Source organism: Notothenia rossii (genome assembly GCF_949606895.1).
Source record: "Notothenia rossii genome assembly, chromosome: 4".
NCBI lineage: Eukaryota > Metazoa > Chordata > Actinopteri > Perciformes > Nototheniidae > Notothenia > Notothenia rossii.
The window spans coordinates 13,682,074-13,700,817 of record NC_136902.1 but is presented as its reverse complement, the minus strand read 5'-3'; the positions used below and the strand labels follow the sequence as shown (position 1 = coordinate 13,700,817).

Genomic DNA, 18,744 nt, shown 5'->3' with positions numbered 1-18,744 from the left:
AATCAAGAGACTGTGTGTGTGTGTATGTTGGAACAATGACGACCCTTGCGAAACTTCTACTGGCACTCTTTATCCTTATGTTGGCCATGAGGGTTGTGCAATAGGTCACCATTGTCAGTATGTGCGTCTGTGTATTGTGTTTGTTCAAACGGTGTATGACTGATGTTATGTATATGTCTCTTAATGTCCACTATGTTTGTATATGCACATGTATGAGGGAACTGCAGGACGGAGTCCAGAACACATTTCCTTACGGGGACAATAAAGTATATCGTACCGTAGTGCACACTTTATTGCAACCTTTAATTAAAACAATAATGAGTTGCTTAAAATGTTATTATGATCACAGTTAGTGATTCCTAGTAGGCCCACATGCATATTAATGTTCATCAAATAGCGTAATAGACAGAGTTCACTGCAGATGAAGGATGACTCGAGGCCATTTCAGATTAGAAGCTGAGTCTGCACTCTTCGGTCGGCTGAAGCACAATAAATGTGAAGTTTAAAATATTACCAGCACCCTCCGTGCTCCATCCTTCAACTTCCTCCGCAGTCAAGTGAAAACTCATTCCTGCAGCATTCCTTCATCCCTGAAATGACTCATGTAGAATGACTCTCTGCGTTAGGCTCAATTTGAACCAGCCCGACCTCCCTTTTCCTTATTCATAATATAACAACATCATTGTCCTTGTGAGGAGAATAAACAGCCCTGCTACAAGGTCAGCTTATGAGAGTATCAGTATTTTTAGTAGCTGCAACACTGTGTTTTCACAAGGGGTCTACTCATCAAAAATGTTATCAGGGGAACATTCGTACCCGGTGTGATTGGTTCTGGTTTCAGAACAGGCAATCTATTCCTGCTCGCTCAGTGTTTCCAGAGAACATCGACTGATTGAGCCAAGCTGTATTTTATCAAAAGCCTCGGTTACTGTCTCCAGCCCTCACAGTCCGTGGGGCTCCCAACAGTAGAGGCTTTCATACATTGGCTGTATTTCAAGAGTGCACACCACAAGATACCAAAGAACCAGTTTATGATTTGGCATCAGAGTCTGAATCAGAGACAACTTGAACTCTTTAGTTGCACAGGGATCAGCTGCAAAGTGTATTTCTGGCAATTCATCTTATTATTTCCTGAAAAGCTCAGAAAAACTCAGGGCTTGATACAACAAGGTACTACATAATGTTTCTCTCTAATTATTTTTACTGAACATAAAGGAATACTTAAGGTTTTTACAATCCAGAAATGTACAGATAATGTCCTAATCCAGACCTGTGAATGTCTGTCTTTACATGCAGAAGACAGTACATATGCATATTAAAGTTTACATGAATATACTTTTACAGAAAATCAGCTATGAACCTTTTCTGTATCTTGAATTCTGCTTATTTGATATTATCATAAGACAAAGCCCAAGTAACCCCCCTCTTGAAAATGGGAACACAAACTGAGGAGGCCTGTCAGTCACCCTCATATTCTCTACAACTCATTTAAGATTAATTTGCATTAATAGTGACAAGTCATGACAATGAACAGACATTAAGTACAGCACCACAAAATACCCTTCCTCCTGTCCATGAGAAATATGCTATTTTGATGTTTGTGGTTTTCTTTTTGGACATTTTGGGTGAATATGTTTATTGCTTTGAGGATTTGAGATAGATATAAGGAGATAGATATTACTCACATACAGGCTCTCTATTTTTAAAGGTAACAACATCTGGCAACCAGCACCTCTATAGCTCACTAATTGCCATACTATATCTTGGTTTTTAAACTGTAAAAACTGAAGTGTTACTGGAGGAGGCTTCTTATGGACCGTACAGACAAGAAAGTGCTATTGATCTTCACATCTAACTCCTTGCAAGTAAGGCAATAAATATCCTAGAAATGTTAAACCATTACAAATCCGCAGTAAGTCTCAACATTAAAGATGATTTGCTCATAACATCACACTGCCAAAAGAATATTTGTGTACCATAACTTAAGGTACATTGTGTAACCAAAGAAACCAATGATATTTGTTTAGAGTAAAGCCTACTTGCGATGATAAGTGAAAGTGTGGATATATGAAACAAACTGGATCATACTTATTTCACTCCTTTTTGGAACACTGTGCGTTCTCTTTGCATGTAATGATCATGAGCATTTCAAAAAAGCTAATTTGCTTCCATAACAAAAAGTGCTTTCACTTGGTGAGATTAGTCTGAGGCTCTATTCTCAGTAAAGGCAGGATCATAAAAACAGCAGATGTTAAAGACTCAATCTGCCTTAAATTCATACCTGATTAGGTAAGCAAATGTTTATATTGCATTTAAGAAATGTTTGAATAAGATATCACACTCAAAGCTACATAAAATAGAATTAGACTGAATAATGCAAGAAGGTCCCAAGCAGCTAAGCAGCCCTAAAGTAGCAAGTCTTAATCTCAGCAAGTCAAAGACCATTGGTCCGGCTGCCTGTCCCTCAATCCGTCCTCCAATTAGCTTCTGAGTCTGCGATTACAACACCTGGTGAAATGAAAGCCAGTTAAGCTCAGGCCCGATGCCAGAATCCCATCTCATAACAAAAGCCAATGCATTCAGAGGCTTAGGTTAACCAAAACTCACACTTAAACCAACACACACTTGATGAGCTCTAGAAAGCATTTGGATTAAGGCGTTAAATCGCAGACAGCAGTCCACACATTTTCTTGAATCTCACACTAGAATGCATCATGGATGATATCATAAAAAGTGAAAATATAAAACCTGAGAGCTGACAGTGAGGACAAGTCAGCACCCTTAGCTCACTGGGTTAAACAACACAGACAAAACACAGTACATACATCTCAGTTTAGCTTCGTTACGGGGGATTGCTGTGTGTCCCATGAGACAGATAAGAGTGGGGGGTTGGAGTAATAAGCATTGTGGAGAGTGGCTTATAGTTATTGAGGTCAATCCACCTCAATGACTGTGAACACACCTCCAATTATATTGACTGATATGGAAGTAATTATAAAAAAAAAAAAACATAATAGCGAATAATAGGCCTTTATAATGAGAAGAAACAAGCAAAACATTGCATATATAAAATAATAAAGTTACAGCTGGTCTCTAAAAGACACATTTCTTCACTGGATGCATTGAAACTGTTAACAACCCACTCACTGACCACAACACTTGTTGCTGTCAGAGCGGTCTCCTTTGTGATTCAAAGCCTTTTGTTGCGGTTGCAGAGGCGTTATTGTTGCCCAAAGCTGACAAATGACTACAATTCAAACTATTGCACATTTGTATGAAACTCAACATTCTTCTGCACATCCACTTACCAGGATTGACTCCATCTTTGAAAAAACCCCACAACAATCCCAGATTTTGAATTCAAACACCACTCCCTGAAAAGAGTCCTTGTGGATGTTTGAATTAATTTGTAGTCCAGATGTGTCCTTGGTTGCAAGTTTTACTTTTGCACCATTGACCTCTGTGGCCAAAGTGAATGCAGAGAGGACGATCAGTCTGACCAACCCGGCGTGTCTCCGAGGCTGAGGGATAATCCTGCAGTGTGCCACTTGAGTAGCTTTAGTGGGGGAGGGTGCTAGCTAGGAAGAAGAGCCAAGAAGCGGATAGGACAACGGAGACCGACACACAAAACCTGGAGATAAGAATGTGATATGAAACTGTAATTAGGATATGATATACTGGCTAACAAGAGAGCTGCACACAAACGTTGCAATGTTTGTTTCTGCATGGGGATACATGTCTGTGCAGTGGTGATAGAAAGTAATCACAAATGCACTGCAGGCACTAACAGCCCTGCACTTTGTGTCACTGAGTTCACAGCAGCATGACAGTTCATACGGCAGGTATCTGATAAACGTGAATGCTTTTAAGAGAGTTAAAGACAAACAATGGTCCAGAGGAGACACATGTCACAGCCACAGTCAGAAGGTCCAGTGTTGACAAGCCTTCCAAAGCACTGAATGGGAACCACAACAAACATGTAAGCTTGTTACCATAAGAAGATTTCAGAGAGATGAACTAACTTTACTCCAGCACATTTCCAAGCTCTCTATCTCCTGACAGCACATGCTTTCTTTCTATCTAGTAATTTAAGGCAATCAGAAAAAGCTACCAAGGCTGCACTTAAAATGAATGTGGCATGTCAAACATTTTGAGAATGAACTCTACTAAAAGCCTTCAGTTGATGTTTTGATAAGGACTTGATTTACGATGCACTATGCTCGTCTGTGGATTCTGTTTGATAAGCACAGCATGTCCTCCTCTTCTACTGACTGAGAGGGAGAGGACACACAAGGGGAGAGACAGAGGGAGGCCTTTCATTGAGATATAAGCAAAGGGAATGACAGGGAGAAACCGAGCGAGACAACGGCCGTATGGAGGAGAAGACGAGGGGGAGGAGAAATGAAGATTGAGATGGAGGCAGAGAGGGACGTGACGGGAGAGAGGTGAGGGAGAAGAGGAGGTGCAGCGAGGTTTAGGAGGAAGCATGGAGCCGCTCAGCCAGACCGTCCCTGAGAGGATAGATAGAGCCACGGGGCGAGAGCCGAACACATCAGGACAGAGATGTGATTCATCTCACGGTGCAGCGCAGGCTGTTGGATGTTGCCAGGAGACAGAGCTGCCTTGTGCAGACTTCACACACGCGCTCATTAAACCGCCCATGTGACCCGATGCTTCACACAGCAACAAGAAGGCCTGTAAGGTGACGCGGTGTCAGCTGTCCATCCCACTGTCCACTCCTGGGACGTCCATGAGAATGTGCAACACACACACACACACACACACACACACACAGGAAAATGACTTGTGAAGTGCAAAAATAGAGACGTACTGAAGAGGAGGAACTCATTCAAAAAGGATGCAGCAATCTGGGCTGAGCAGCAGGGGCAGAGATAGAGGGGAAGTGATTGTGATTGTCTTTCATCAGCTGAAGGGGCGTGCCGTTAGCCCTCTTCGCTGCTCGCTGGGGAATGGAGCGGGAGAGTCAAATCTGAACTGATGTGTTGATCCAAATGGAGAGTCTGAAACTGAATGTAGGGAAAAAATAACAACCCTCATCTTCTCTCGTTCCTCCACAAGCTAGAAGAAGAAGAATGTGCTGCCCGTTTGGTTTCACATAAAGTGAATGTCTCAATGTCAACAAGAAGTAAAGTGCAAGTACTTCCATGTATTTGAGCACATCTGGTGAGTGACAATGTCCATTTCAATCCTCCAATACCACACATATTCTGCAGGTTAACGTCTTCATAGCAAAACACAGCGACTGATCAACACATATTGCTTTCAGATTTGTAATGCCTCTTTCTAAAGAGCGGCCAGGAATTATAATAAGGTAACAGGGTCCAAAGATGGCTTTTCCTGTGCAGGCGAGCAGTGAGTCACGATTTCTCTCAAACAAGTGCAGGATGACTCAGTAATCTGTTTATGAATGCCTCCAGTGGGGTTCAGGGCGGCTGCACCAGAATCAAGTTTGTGCATCATTGTTGATTCCGTCTGGGGTGGGGGTTTATCCATTTTCAATCAATATCTATTTTGTGTAACATTGTGAGTAAGCCAGGTCAGCTGTGGCTCAGCTCCCAGAACAACAGTCCACACACTGGGGAGTAAATAACAACACATGCATTGCTATTTTATTGAATTGATAAATGTGGGGAAATATTATCGTGTTGTTTGCCTGCCCCACAGGGAGGTCAGAGGTCATGGTCAGCCTCAGGTCATATACAATTGGAAGGGATTGAACATGCTTACTTTCATCAGTCAGCCCATACAACAGTTTTCACTCTGGTTCAATCTCCAATAAATGGTTTGATACGACTATCCAATGTCACAGGTGGCGAGGTAATAGCCTGACACTATGAAATGGGCTTATACTGTAGAAGATGTTGCCAAGTGATAGTTAACGGCAGCGTTTCCGCCAGGGGGCCGTCTTGCCGCCATTTGACGCCCTTATTCAGCTCGGGACGCCCTGAACGCGAGCCGAGAGCGTCCAAAAAATATTAATAATTCGAGAGAAGATCGAGAGTTTTTATCGCTTGAAATGACGAAAAGGAAAAAAGGACAAGGACATCCCGCTGTTGGAGGGGCAAAGGAGTCTGGTGGGATTCTTTTCGGAGTATTGAAGATCGTTTCCCCGACATCGAAGGTGCCTGCTCCAGGACAACACGGAACGTGCGCGATTAGGACGTGCTGAGCGGAGGGTTTTTAGTGGAGCACGCGCGTGAGCTGCGAGCACCAGAGCCTCGCAGCGGCGAAACTGAGGCTCCGTGGTAAACTGTGGTAACATGAAGAGCCGTTTGGGAGCCGAAAGAGCCGGCGCTTTAACAGAGCCGAGCCAAATGATCCGGCTCACTAATGTAAAAATACAGTATCTATAAGGGACGGCTCAAGTCAAAACACCCCACCCCCTCCCCCCCCCCCTCTCCACTCTCGGGGTGGACGCCCTCTCAGCCCTAGTCTGGCGGAAACACTGGTTAACGGGTATATACAATGTTTTGGTAAAAAAAAAAAAGATTTAATAAAACAATAGAACTAGAACTATTCAAGCTTTTTTTCTTAAGCACTTTATCAACATAATGTATCATAATTAAATGTAATTTAAAGAGAATGAGCCTAATCACTCAGTAAATCACTCCTAGAAAAGACCAACACCTTTCACAACCCTTTTTTTTTATACCTTCCACAAGCCTAGAAATGGAGAAATGTTGTCTCCCACCAGGACATGTGAATATTAACTATTTACCAGGATAATTATAATAATGTAAAATAATTCAAACATTGAGAACGAGAGAGAACATCTACAAAGAACTAGAATATCATAACATTGGCTTTAGAGCTTAAGAACTGTTTGGGCATGGCCTGAGCTGCATCCAATTTATAAAATAATAACATGAAGAAAAAAACAACCAACCTTTAATCTTTATTCAGTATTTCTCACAGAACAAGTCTGCAGCCATCGCCATGTCTAGAGTCGCACGGTAACATAGCCAAAGACTCAAATATCCAGCTCAAACTAAAGTGAGTCATATCAACTCTCTAACACTCCTGAGACAGAGAGTGTCAGTTCACGTCAAACTGTTTCTGTTTTTCCTTCATCATGACCTCAATTGTCTTCTTGGAGGAAGATTTTGCTGTAGGCAGTAATTATGCTCCCTGGCCTATGCTAAAACCATGTAAGTATAATTAATGTAATAGTAACATCTGCTTTGACTAGCAGCAAGATGCTCTAAAGCTCCCACTGAGAATGAACCGAGTCCCTCTGTCAGATCAATCAATGAGCCATAGTCATGACGACATGACTCACTGTCTCTGACCTTGTTTACAACATTTACTACAAGCAAAACCACTCGGCTGCTTTCAAGTTTGCTGGATCATCAGTACAAACTTCTTAAAAAGACATCAGAGATAATCTAGTTCACTGTAAAATTAGATTGAGTACATAATAATGTCAAGACAAAATTACAACTCCCAAGAGGCAATAATCTTTCCTCTGGATGAATTATAACTATATCTCTGTTGCAATATCTTTCCTTTAATATCATCATCTGGTCCAAAATTAAATTGTCCCATAATCAAATTGCTGCAAAAATAAACATTTTAGTTTTGTACTTTTAGCACTAATCAGTAAATGTGAGCATGCTAAAATCCTAAACTAAGATGGTAAGCATGGCAACAGTATACCTTCTTATCATTAACGTGTTAGCATGCAAATGTTAGCATTAACTGGAAACACCATCTTGCCTAAGTACAGCCTCTCATAGCCACTAGCATATCTGTAGACAGTCTTGCAGGTATTTTTGACAAACTGATTAAAAAAAAGATATCTTGAAGACATGGACTATAAAATGATCCTTGTGTCCTCCAAAAATGTAAACAGTAAGATATCTAAGATGGCTAGAGTCAAACAGAGGGACAGATATAGAAGATGATCAGGTGGAAAGACAGGAAGAGTCTGTTGAAAGGAAACTATGTTGAGCAAGTTTTACGACCTGCCTAGAACACACGCACGATTTAGCTCAGTGTCCCGAGCGCTGCTGCAGTGCTTACGTAACTCCCTCTTGCCACAAGCTCCTGGTGACAGTGTGGAGAACAGTGTGGAGAAAAGTGCGGAGAACAGAGGGTTAACAAACAGACGGGGAAGGGCAGAGAGGGACGGACAAGAGAGGCAGAGTGGAGGAGGGGAGCACAGACACATTGTGATGGCTGCTGATGAAGGAATGAACTGCAGACATGCAGCAGTGGAGGCTGGGAGGACGGAGGATCAGGGTCCAGTCCAGATTTTGCCAATGTCCAGGCAGGGAGAGGAAGCAGAGGGAGGGAGGGAGGGAGGGAGAGAGAGAGAGAGGCAGAAGTGAATCTGGAAATGCTGCTCTCCAAACACACCAGCGTTTCGCCTTCTTACCATTTAGCTGCCTGATGCTGCACTGAATACTGATGGGCTGCCTTCAAACACACCGCCTGAACGTGTACGTGTGCGCGCGCGTGCGTGCGTGCGTGTGTGTGTGTGTGTGTGTATAAGAAGTGGTGAGAGTGGGAGGAGGAGTTCATGGAAAGTGGTAGAGATTTTTAACTAAAAGGGATATGCATCTAAAATGATTGTACACAATATAAAATATACTTATACAAAGTAAGCCAACATGTTTATATTGAAAATAAATAGAAGTATTACCGCTCTCAATAGTAAAGGACTTCTAAATATAATTTCAGTTTACAAAAACAGCCTTTGGTTCACTTTCCAAAGTAAATGTGACACATGTTACTGCTTGATTATCTCCTTGATCAAGTGAAATATGATGACGATAACGGAACACTGACAGGAGACGACAAGCAAAAATACCAGGCAGTTTCCCAGGAGATACAACAACTGAATATCCAGGCTGCTATCACCTTACATCCCTGTGTATCCCAACGTACATCTAGATGCCATAGAATCTGAGTGTCTGCCTGCAGTGACTGAAGTCTGAAACTAAATTCTGACTTTAAAAAAAATCAAGACTGGACTCGTAGTTGGACCAGCACCAGGAGTCATCTCTCAGAAAACATGCAATTAAACATTACTTAAAAGCTAGAATTGAAGACGAAACTTACTTTGAATTGGCACGTACATAAATGATTCACCCTAAATACAAATATTGCCAATTTGGCTTAGAAAATGAGGATGGATATATATAATCAGGAGCCAAACAAGTGCTGCTGGTGGTTAAACACGGAAAGAAGCTAAATAAATAACTTGTGTGTAAATGTTTCTGTAGATATTGGCTAACAAGCCACCAAGCCTGCGCGACCTCTTCAGCTGACATGAGGAGGTCACAGAGATCAAAGTGTGACTTTAAGAATTACAAATAACACTATCCTACTTTCAACATTTCTAAAGGCCATGCTGAGAAGTGTGGCTGAAGAGATAATGAAATGTAATGGTTGGTTTTATTTAATTGCTTGCTCTTTAAACATTATTACCGGCTATGCTGCAACTACAACTAAAGATTGTAACACATTCATTCTGATTTATGGTCCCCAATAGAGATGTGGTTCTGTAAAACATAGCAGTTTAATACAGATGTAATGTACCACCACGTCAAAGACCTTCTTTCTATACAAATAATCATGACTGGGTGATGTAAGGGAATATTTCTGTCTTACTCCTAAGATATTTAACCTTATTCTGTGTGTTGACATTTACAACCACCCCTGCTTCTAATCTCCCGTAAGGAATGTGTTAATGCAGGTAACCCATGTTTACGTGTATCATGTATGTTGTATGTTGATACTAGGTTTTGTGGCCATCCTGATGGGCACAGGGGGGGTTTTACAACTGTGAGAACGCTGGCTTTCTAAGCTCCACAGATGTGAGAGACATCTCCTGTGTCTGCAGATGTTTACGCCCATCCCCAATATGTGGATTTGACCCTCTGTAAACTAGTTAAAAGGTCTATCGAGAGATAGGCTGGGCAGAATTGACATGACAACCCACCCGTGCAGTCAGAACCTTTTGCTGCTGTGACTTGTGATATGAATTCTCCGGCCGTTTGACTTGTAATAAACATCATTGTTTGACAACAAAGCTCCAACTCTCCTCGTGTCTCTCTGAGTCCTGACTCTCCATTGCTGCAGAAGTTTCCCTTACAGGTGAGGCTTTAAAATCACAACTTTGCCTGACTAAGTGATATCTTCTTTGTTCAAAGAATATGTGCTGATATTATGATCAAGCAGAAATTAGTACATCTTGTCCCTTTTGAAATATTTCAAACTCAGATAATTAGAAACTAAGAATCGATGAGCTTTGATGAGCCACTTCAAAAGATTAGAGACATTTCCAACATGATATCAACAGTGTATCAGTGGGCAAGAGGTGGAGAGCATAAATAATGTCGGACAATATTCCTGCTGGTGATATCATTTCATTTCTGGGCTCTTAGGTTACCTTGAGCATACTCAAATGTTAACACTAAGTATTATTTTGGCCTAGCTTTCTTTTCCAGTCCACCCTGCTCCGGATCCCAGGAGAAACCTCCCTGATCTGGGCCATCATGTTCTGATGAGCCTTCTCACTTATACAAACAACAGTCTGCTCCTCAAACAGCTGCAGTGAGGTTCTGCCATAATGCGCACAAAACAAAGACATCAAACAAGGAAATCCATAATCACTCCTGAGCAGTTGTTCTCTCCAGCGAGACAGCGAGAGCTGCTCTTAGCGAGGTAATAAAGGAACATTTTGACACAAATTATTAAGAGAGTCTAAATGTTATTGTGGAGGAAACCGACTACAGGTGAGTGAATATGACCAACTGTAGCTAGAAATGGAAACACTACAGTAGATCTCCTATATGTAATGCTAATCATGCACAGAGTAAAACACATTATTTACAATTTCATACCTTCAATATATATTGTGTATATATTTTACAATACATACACAAGTCCTCAATATTACCGGCTCTTTTGATTACTTTTATATGTTCACTTACCACGGTGTACTTTACCTATTTGTCTATATTCTTAATGTTGTGTGCCTAACTTTTTTTGTATTATATTCATATATTTGTTTTCCTTTTATCTGTACCTTGCTTGCCTTGACCCTGTATATTTCCCCACTGTGGGACAAATAAAGGCTTTCCGATTCTCATTCTGATATAAAAAGTCTCAAAAAGGAAACAAATGTGACCTCCAGTTAACTCGATGAAAGACTGGAACGCCCTCATCAAATATTAACACCATTGACAAAGAGCTATTAATCACCTGAAGTGGTGTATTTAGCATTATAAATGATACAAAAGGTCCTTTAAATAGCCCTTTCTGTTCCCTCTGGAGTAACTGTGCAACAAGAAGCTAAATGAGGATTAAGCAAACGAACACAGGATAAAACCTCACCTTCTCCACCAATGGGAGGTCAGGTTTCCATAAACCTTAGAGAGAGCTGTTGGTCCCCTGCAGGAGATCACCTGTGGAGATAAAACATGAGATGCTGAGGTTAGTCTTTTGAGCAGCAGGTAACAGTGAGGGAAAGTGCTGCTAAATGACTCCTAATGGGAATCGAAATGGAAATCAGTCCAACACATGTCAACACACCGTTTCTCCGAACAGAGATGTTAAGCGATTAGTTGAAATTCATTTTTGAACTGTCACAATCAAGAGGAGAGTAGAAAAAACTCTGACACTAGTAAAATATGTATTAATATCTGTTTCTTTTTGTTGCAAAATATTACGTATGTACAAAATTGAAGTTGGCAGAATTATAAAGGATCAAGTCATGAACGTAACATGTGCTGGTCAAACATATTAAAAGGTAACATGCACCGTGTGCTCTAAATGGAGTGTAAGGATGATTTTTTTAAACAATTCAAAGCCATCTGTAAAATGAATATATATTTTTCCTGCTGTCACTAACACATACCACATTATACCAGTATGCTGCCCACTCAAAACAGATAATACTGCTACAACATTTGTCATCATCTTATTATTATTATTATTATTATTATTATAATAAATTATGATACTAGAAATGCCATCCTAAAGATTCAAATCCAGACTGAAAGAGCTCATTTTAATTATCACTTGATGAAACATTTTATAATCAGGGCTCACATTTGTCCTGGACTTACTGTCATCATTTGAGTTACTACATGATGTTATTTCAAGCTACTTCATTGAATCCCCCCTGCAGCTCCCTGATACCATGATTATTTGATGACATGCTTATATGCACTTGAACTCGTCTCACCCACTGCATCACAGCCCTCTTTTACTACAGTACATGAATCATTCCATGGCTTTTGCTGGTTTAAAATGTTGAATTTACATAAAATAATCCAAGAGGGAAAATAAACCTACAAGCAAAACAACTGCGACACCTTGGACCGTATGTACTGGAAAAACCATTTCAACACAATTCTCAAATGGGAGGATTTGCTGCTTTTTTCTTGATAAATCTAGAATATATTTGATTCAGAATGTTACTAGGAATATCTAAACAATTTGAAGGTGTCCCTTTGAGCCATGGGGAAAGGATTTACACAATCCAAACCAATGACAAATTCATCAGTAATGAAATCAATTGCTAGCTGCAGCTCTAGCTTCATATCATTTTATAATAATACAGCCATTTTGTTTTCTCTCTACATTAAGTGAAGAAGGTTGGTACCTTTATTTCAGCTCAATCTGTCTTTAAAAGGGTTATGTGAGCGATATCAGATACTCTCCATTGTGCATTTTATTTATATACGTCTTCGTAGGATGTGTGCTGAGATGAGCTATTGCTGCTCCTGAGGAAGACGAGGAGCAGTTTAGAAAACAGACAGATTGCCTGACAAACCCTGCGAGGAAGCAGCCCACCCACTCAAAGCAACCTGAGATGTGGCCACCACGAAATGACTGACAATCAAATCCACATCGAACTGATTCTGGCACAAATCCACGTCAAAACGCTGAGTCATGGTCACTTTATGCCACTGGTGATTTTTATCTGACCGTTCAGTCTGAAAGAGACAGAGGTCAGCAGTCTCCTGATGAAGATACAGCAATCTCTCAACATCTAGCTGCAGTTTCTGACAGAGGTGAAGCAATTACTCCATAGATTAGTTTATCAATAGAAAATCGATCATTTATATAAGCAACAATCCATCATACAAAATGCACTTTTGTACGTCTTTTATACATGAATACGTGTTCCCGGTGTGTCAGGGAACTCACCAAGTGTCAGAAAACACAACCCTCTTTCTTGTCCTCCGTACCCAAATCTCTAAAAACGGGGCTGCAACGGATCTGATACAGATTTTAATTGTTCTGACATCAGAAAAGGGGCGCTCCGCCTATATGGGCAACTCTCCACCTATCAGGGGAATGGGGGGTTGGGCCACGAACGTGTCCGTTCACACGTGACCGCTCAAAAGCACTGGAGACGCTGTAGTACATATGCCAGGCCTGTAGGTGGCGCTGTAGTCTGCCACAAAAGCAGCGAAGAAGACTTCTCACAGAATCAGCCCTTGCAAAAACAGGGCTGGAAAAGAGCAAATAGAGCATGGCTAAAATGCAGGATCTGTTTGGTATTTTGAAAAAAAAACTTCACTGACATGTTTTATAGGTGGCCCTACAATATATATTTCAAATATAGCATGATAGGTCCAATTTAAACAATAACATATCGTTGGGTTTCTTTAAAGATCAAACGATTCAGGGTTAAATCATTGTTAGTTGAAGCTTCTCCCTGATCAAGAAGCAACACACACACACTCACACCATGATGAGCTGTTTTGCTCTCCAGCCAAGAAGACAACATTATGTCATCAGTGTGAACATGCCCATGAGGAACGCCCCCTCTAGTGTTCAATGTCCCGAAACTGCTGCGCCATGCAGGTACTTTCAATGATCAGAAAGCAGTGCATAAACAAAACGCCACTGACGTTGATGTTCTACCAGTATTGATCCGGCACATCATTCAAAGGCTCGACTCTAACGCTGGGACTCCATTTTGAGTTGCCCAAAAGACAGCGACACACACTGACTCACTGCTTTGCCTCAGGTTCATCCACAGCCACACCATGATACTTCAGAGAAGACAAATAGGGACATGCTGAGGTGAAACTGCATGAGAGCCACCTGGTGACATGAGCCTCATTCATACTGTTCCTCGAAAGGAAACACACTAGTTTGAGTAAACACCTGGGGAAACATTATCCACTGATAGGCCTCTACTATGGACAAACGTACAATTAAAAGACTTTCCTTCATAGTGTTGGTTAGAATCACCTCCTGCTGATATTATATCAGTAAAATGATTACAACATTATTAACCTCTTGCCTCCGTTTATCTCTGTAGCGTCAAATCAAACCTTTTTGTTGTGTAAAAGGCTTTTGATCGTCAATGTCATAAATCTTCCACCAAAGATAGCGTGGCTGTGTGTTCTCCTCAGCACTCAAAGAAATGAGACACTCCGGCTGCCCTTCAGACTCTCTGTTCTTTCTTCTTACATCGCCTCTTTCTTCACACCTTGTCAGACACCACTATCTCCTCTTTTCACGGAGGAACAGCAGCCTTTAACCCTTTCACCAACAAACACATTAAAAGAGGATAAGAAAAAAAACGACCCCCAATATTTCACACATTGTCCCCTCTCCCTCACACATGGTGTCTCAGGACCATCGACAACAGCAAAGGCCTGACAATGTAACACGGTGACACAAAAGTCACCGACATGAGGAAACACCTTATTCCTCCATGTGCGATTTATAGAGAGACGCGGAAAAAATCAGATCTCAGTGACATCTAATTTTGAACTACCTGGATGCAGGTTTGAAATCTTGCCCGGATCAGTATTCTGACAAAGTGTCTCTATAAGCCCCAGAGTGCATTGCAATGAAACATAAGAGAAGAAACCAAGATACAGAACATCTAAGCTAAAAGATATTAGTGTTATGTGTTAAGTAAAATCAATTATAGTGTTGCACTGTGATGAGGACAAAGCAACCCACATTTGTCAGAAGCACCTACTTTAGATATCTCACATTAAATAGAAGAACTGCAGTGCTTCCCACAAATCCCACGCTCCTGTTAATCCTTAGTCAGTTATTATGGACATGGCCGACAAGAAAACCAAAATGAAGTCGGATCAAAAATAACCTAAAATCATTTAGCAAAACTGCCTGAAACGATTACATCTTCACTTCCTGGGTTAAGCTTAGCATACACTAGAACTGTGATCTCTGTGGTAGATAACACTAAACTACTGTTTTCCATTAAAGGTTAAAAGATAACAACAGAGAGCCAGTGGTTACAAATTGTGATTACATTCTGACAACAAGCCTCCTGAGCGGCATTTGCCATTATCAAAAACAAAAACAAGTCAAGCATGGAAACACAAAACGAAGTGTACCGTAGACAAACTGTAACCACTGCAGGAAGTCAGGGAGGACACATTTGTTGTGGCTTTAGAGAATAAACACAGCTTCAAAGTGAAAGAAAGGATATATTGTAACTCAATTAAGGCTAGATGGCTCTCAAAGACACAGACAAGCACATAGTGTACACACAGACTCAGACACAACACATGCAGGTACATAGAGTTGAAAGCTGTGACAGGGCTTGAGAGGCTTACCAATGATTTGATACTACTGTCAATAGAGTATCTGAGTTTCAGTATTGATAGCCTACCAACGATGTTTTCAACAATGATAGCTGGAGACACATGTTTCTATTTCTAACAAAAAACATTTCACACATCTTTAATCTTGCATAAACCCAAGCTTTTCTCTTTCCAAAATAAAATGGTAAAGCATTGGCAAACATTTAAAAGTACACAGGATTTTTTTTTAAAACATCCCCAGACATTCAATTCCAGCTTTTGGTACTTTACAGTTTTACTGCATGGATACAATTTAAATCAGTACCAAAAAAAGGTATTGAGGTTTTATGATGAGCTCTAATTACTAGGCCCAAAATGAGTCACCAATCTAAAAGGGCAACACATTTTTGAAAGATCAGAAAGTAAATAAGAAAAAACCCTTCAAACAAAACAGAAAGCAGCCATCATTTGTGTGTTTTTTGTTTACAACAACACAACATACACAGATAGATCCATGTATATCTAGAACATTTAGCATTGAATAAAGTACAGAGGAGTTCCTGGTGATGCACGTTTAACTTGTCTCCAGTGAAGAGTGAGGAGTCTGTTAATAAATAGCAAGTACTATTTCTCTCTCCTCTCCGCAATGCAATTGGATTACCCAACCGGCAGCATCATCATCTCTCTGCAGCTCATCGGCCTCTCCTGGGGCACCTTGGCTGCTGACAGACATGCACTCCAGCAAACAGTGAATTCAGCACCGCGGACAGCTCCAAAACAAGCGGAGGCGTGTACTAGCGAACTGTCAGTCATCTGCTACGTCACAACTACGGCACAAAAAAAACCACACACATTGCAGGCCTTTAATGCATTCTCCATTGAGAGGAGCCGTACGTTTTCAGAAACGGCTGGATGTTTTCGTTCACCAACAACACGATAACATCTTCTGCTCCTGAACGCATGAATGTGGCTGAGATTGTGTAAATCAGCTGTAAGCCTGGATGCATTTCAGCTCGGGGTCAGATTTGATGAATGATTAAAAGACCACATGCACCTAATCCCGTATTGAAAACAGGATGCTCCTCCTCTAGTGCTGTTGGTTTGTCAGAGGAGAAACAATGACGATTGAGATGGCTCCTCGCTGTGCTGTGACAACCAATTACATAACGTCAGAGCGGAGTGCTCTCATTAACATTCGCGTCCATTTCACCGAGAAACACTCACATACACAACACGGGCGAATCCTGACTCATATGTAATGAATTTGTACCGATAAAACCCACCATGTACATAAAGTGCTGAGCATAACGACATGTGTGATCGACGTGCTCCTACTCTTGTTTACCCATTTGACGCATGGATTGGAGCATAAAAATGACAATCCTTACCCAGCATTCACCACCATCTCCATCTATGATAGTGTCTTTAAAATGACAACACTCTTTAATGTCACATAGATATGTATGCGTGTTCCATTTACGCAGATACACATACAGTTTTGCTATTACGATTTGAACAGTGAGGTCAAATTTCCTGTCAATTCGAAGGGCAAGGGAAACAGCTGCATGGTAAAAACAACACCCTGCATCATGCTGTCATTTCAAGGGAAGTAAGAACATCAGCTAATCTGTGCAAAACGAAACCCAACGCCTCAAGAATATAGTTCCTTACGCGAGCAAAGCATGCAAGAGTAATCTCAAGATGGTCCTTTTCACCCTTGGATATGCAAACGCACTATCAAAACAACACATGCATAATTCACAATTGCTTTGGTATTGCTGATGAATCAGTAGTACTTGTTCGGTAACGCAGCAGAGAGGGGATGGAACATCATCCAAACGACGGGAAACGATGCGAGATTCCTTTATCCCTGCGTCGCCCTCTGCCTAAAGGATGCTCAGCTTCTCTTCCCATTACAGCAATTCGCCATCAACACGGAGCAGACACACACACACTGACTTACCAGAGATGCTGCAGCTGCCGAGGTGCACTACTACCCAATAGCCTATGCTGCAATATATTCAGTATTTCCCCTTGCAGTGACAGAAGGTGACCCTGCGTTCTCTCTCTGCAAGACACTAGATCACGACGCACGCAGCAAGGGGGAGCTCCACGGCACAGACGCGCGTCGGGGGGATGGCCCAGCGATTTCCTTTCACGACAGAAATAGGCTGCGGGAAAGCGGATGCAACTAGGAAACAGGCCTTTTTCTAACTGCCCTCCCAATATCAGCAACATAAGCTTAGGGGAGATTTGCTAGATGTTTCAGCATCTGCAGGAGACGAGAGGGTCATTTGCATTTTCAAGGTTTTATTAGCAATAAAGTTTGATGTGGATCATATGAGAGTCTGTAGGAAATACGTTTTGTTTTATATATCAATAATTTCTAAAATAATATGATAGTTTCAATATCGGGGAGAGCCCCAAATTTGACTTCCACTTTCCAACCAATAAGGGGAGAGGGTGGTAGGAGTGGGCGTGGTCGCTCTTCTTGTCAGTCACGCCCCCATTGCATTACACTGCAGGGGAGGGAGATGGTGTTTTTGTCCTTTAGCTGCCTAACAGGCCTACTGAATCTCCATCCACTGGTTAATATGGGATGTCTGTTGATATAACTGCAACATTCAAATGTGCTTTCAGAGATGGCACAATATGACCGTGCTGTATATTCTCAAAGGGGCCATTGTAAAAATAGTCTACCAAAAGGGAAAACAATAATGGACACATTTGGGGATACATGGAGAGGTCAAAGAGGAGGATAGCATTGAAATATTGCAGTCTCTGTGTTTTGTATGACTGATTTATGTTTATAAGATCAGATTTCCTGTCTGTTAGCTTCCTCAAACATGATAAATGATGTAAGGTTGGTTCATCTATGTGGGTGTTTCAATAAAAATACCAAGTGTAACAGCATTGTGGTTTTTTGTGTTTATGAATATAATCATGTCTCTATTGAAGAAGGACCATGCATAAAAGTACATTCATCTACAAAAGAGAAGAGATGATTTATGCCAGATTTGAGCTAATAGCTAATTTCCACATAATCAACAAACCCTAAAAACATTGCATAGTCTCACATATCACATCAACAATTATAATCAGATCATAACACACAACCCTCTTTCAATCAAGTAAATAAAGGACATTTCTGAGTATAAATATCATTTTGATTTCATTTGTCTTTTTATTA

The 18,744-nt window shown here is 41.1% G+C and overlaps 1 protein-coding gene across 3 annotated transcripts in view; it reads right to left on the bottom strand.

Moving 5' to 3' along the window:
• pacsin1a (protein kinase C and casein kinase substrate in neurons 1a) overlaps positions 1–17,668 on the bottom strand; it is a 31,052-nt gene extending 13,384 nt beyond the window's left edge. Inside the window, exons 1-2 of one of the 3 annotated variants that reach the window (XM_079674020.1) lie at positions 17,518–17,668; positions 11,365–11,435 (exon numbers count right to left, since the gene is read on the bottom strand). The gene's annotated coding sequence lies outside the window, so the exon portion shown is untranslated. Of the gene's footprint in view, positions 1–3,308; positions 3,524–11,364; positions 11,436–17,350; positions 17,487–17,517 lie in introns of those variants that run through there. The other 2 variants (XM_079674021.1, XM_079674022.1) reach the window with 2 other exon arrangements.
• Positions 17,669–18,744: the final 1,076 nt, after the last annotated feature.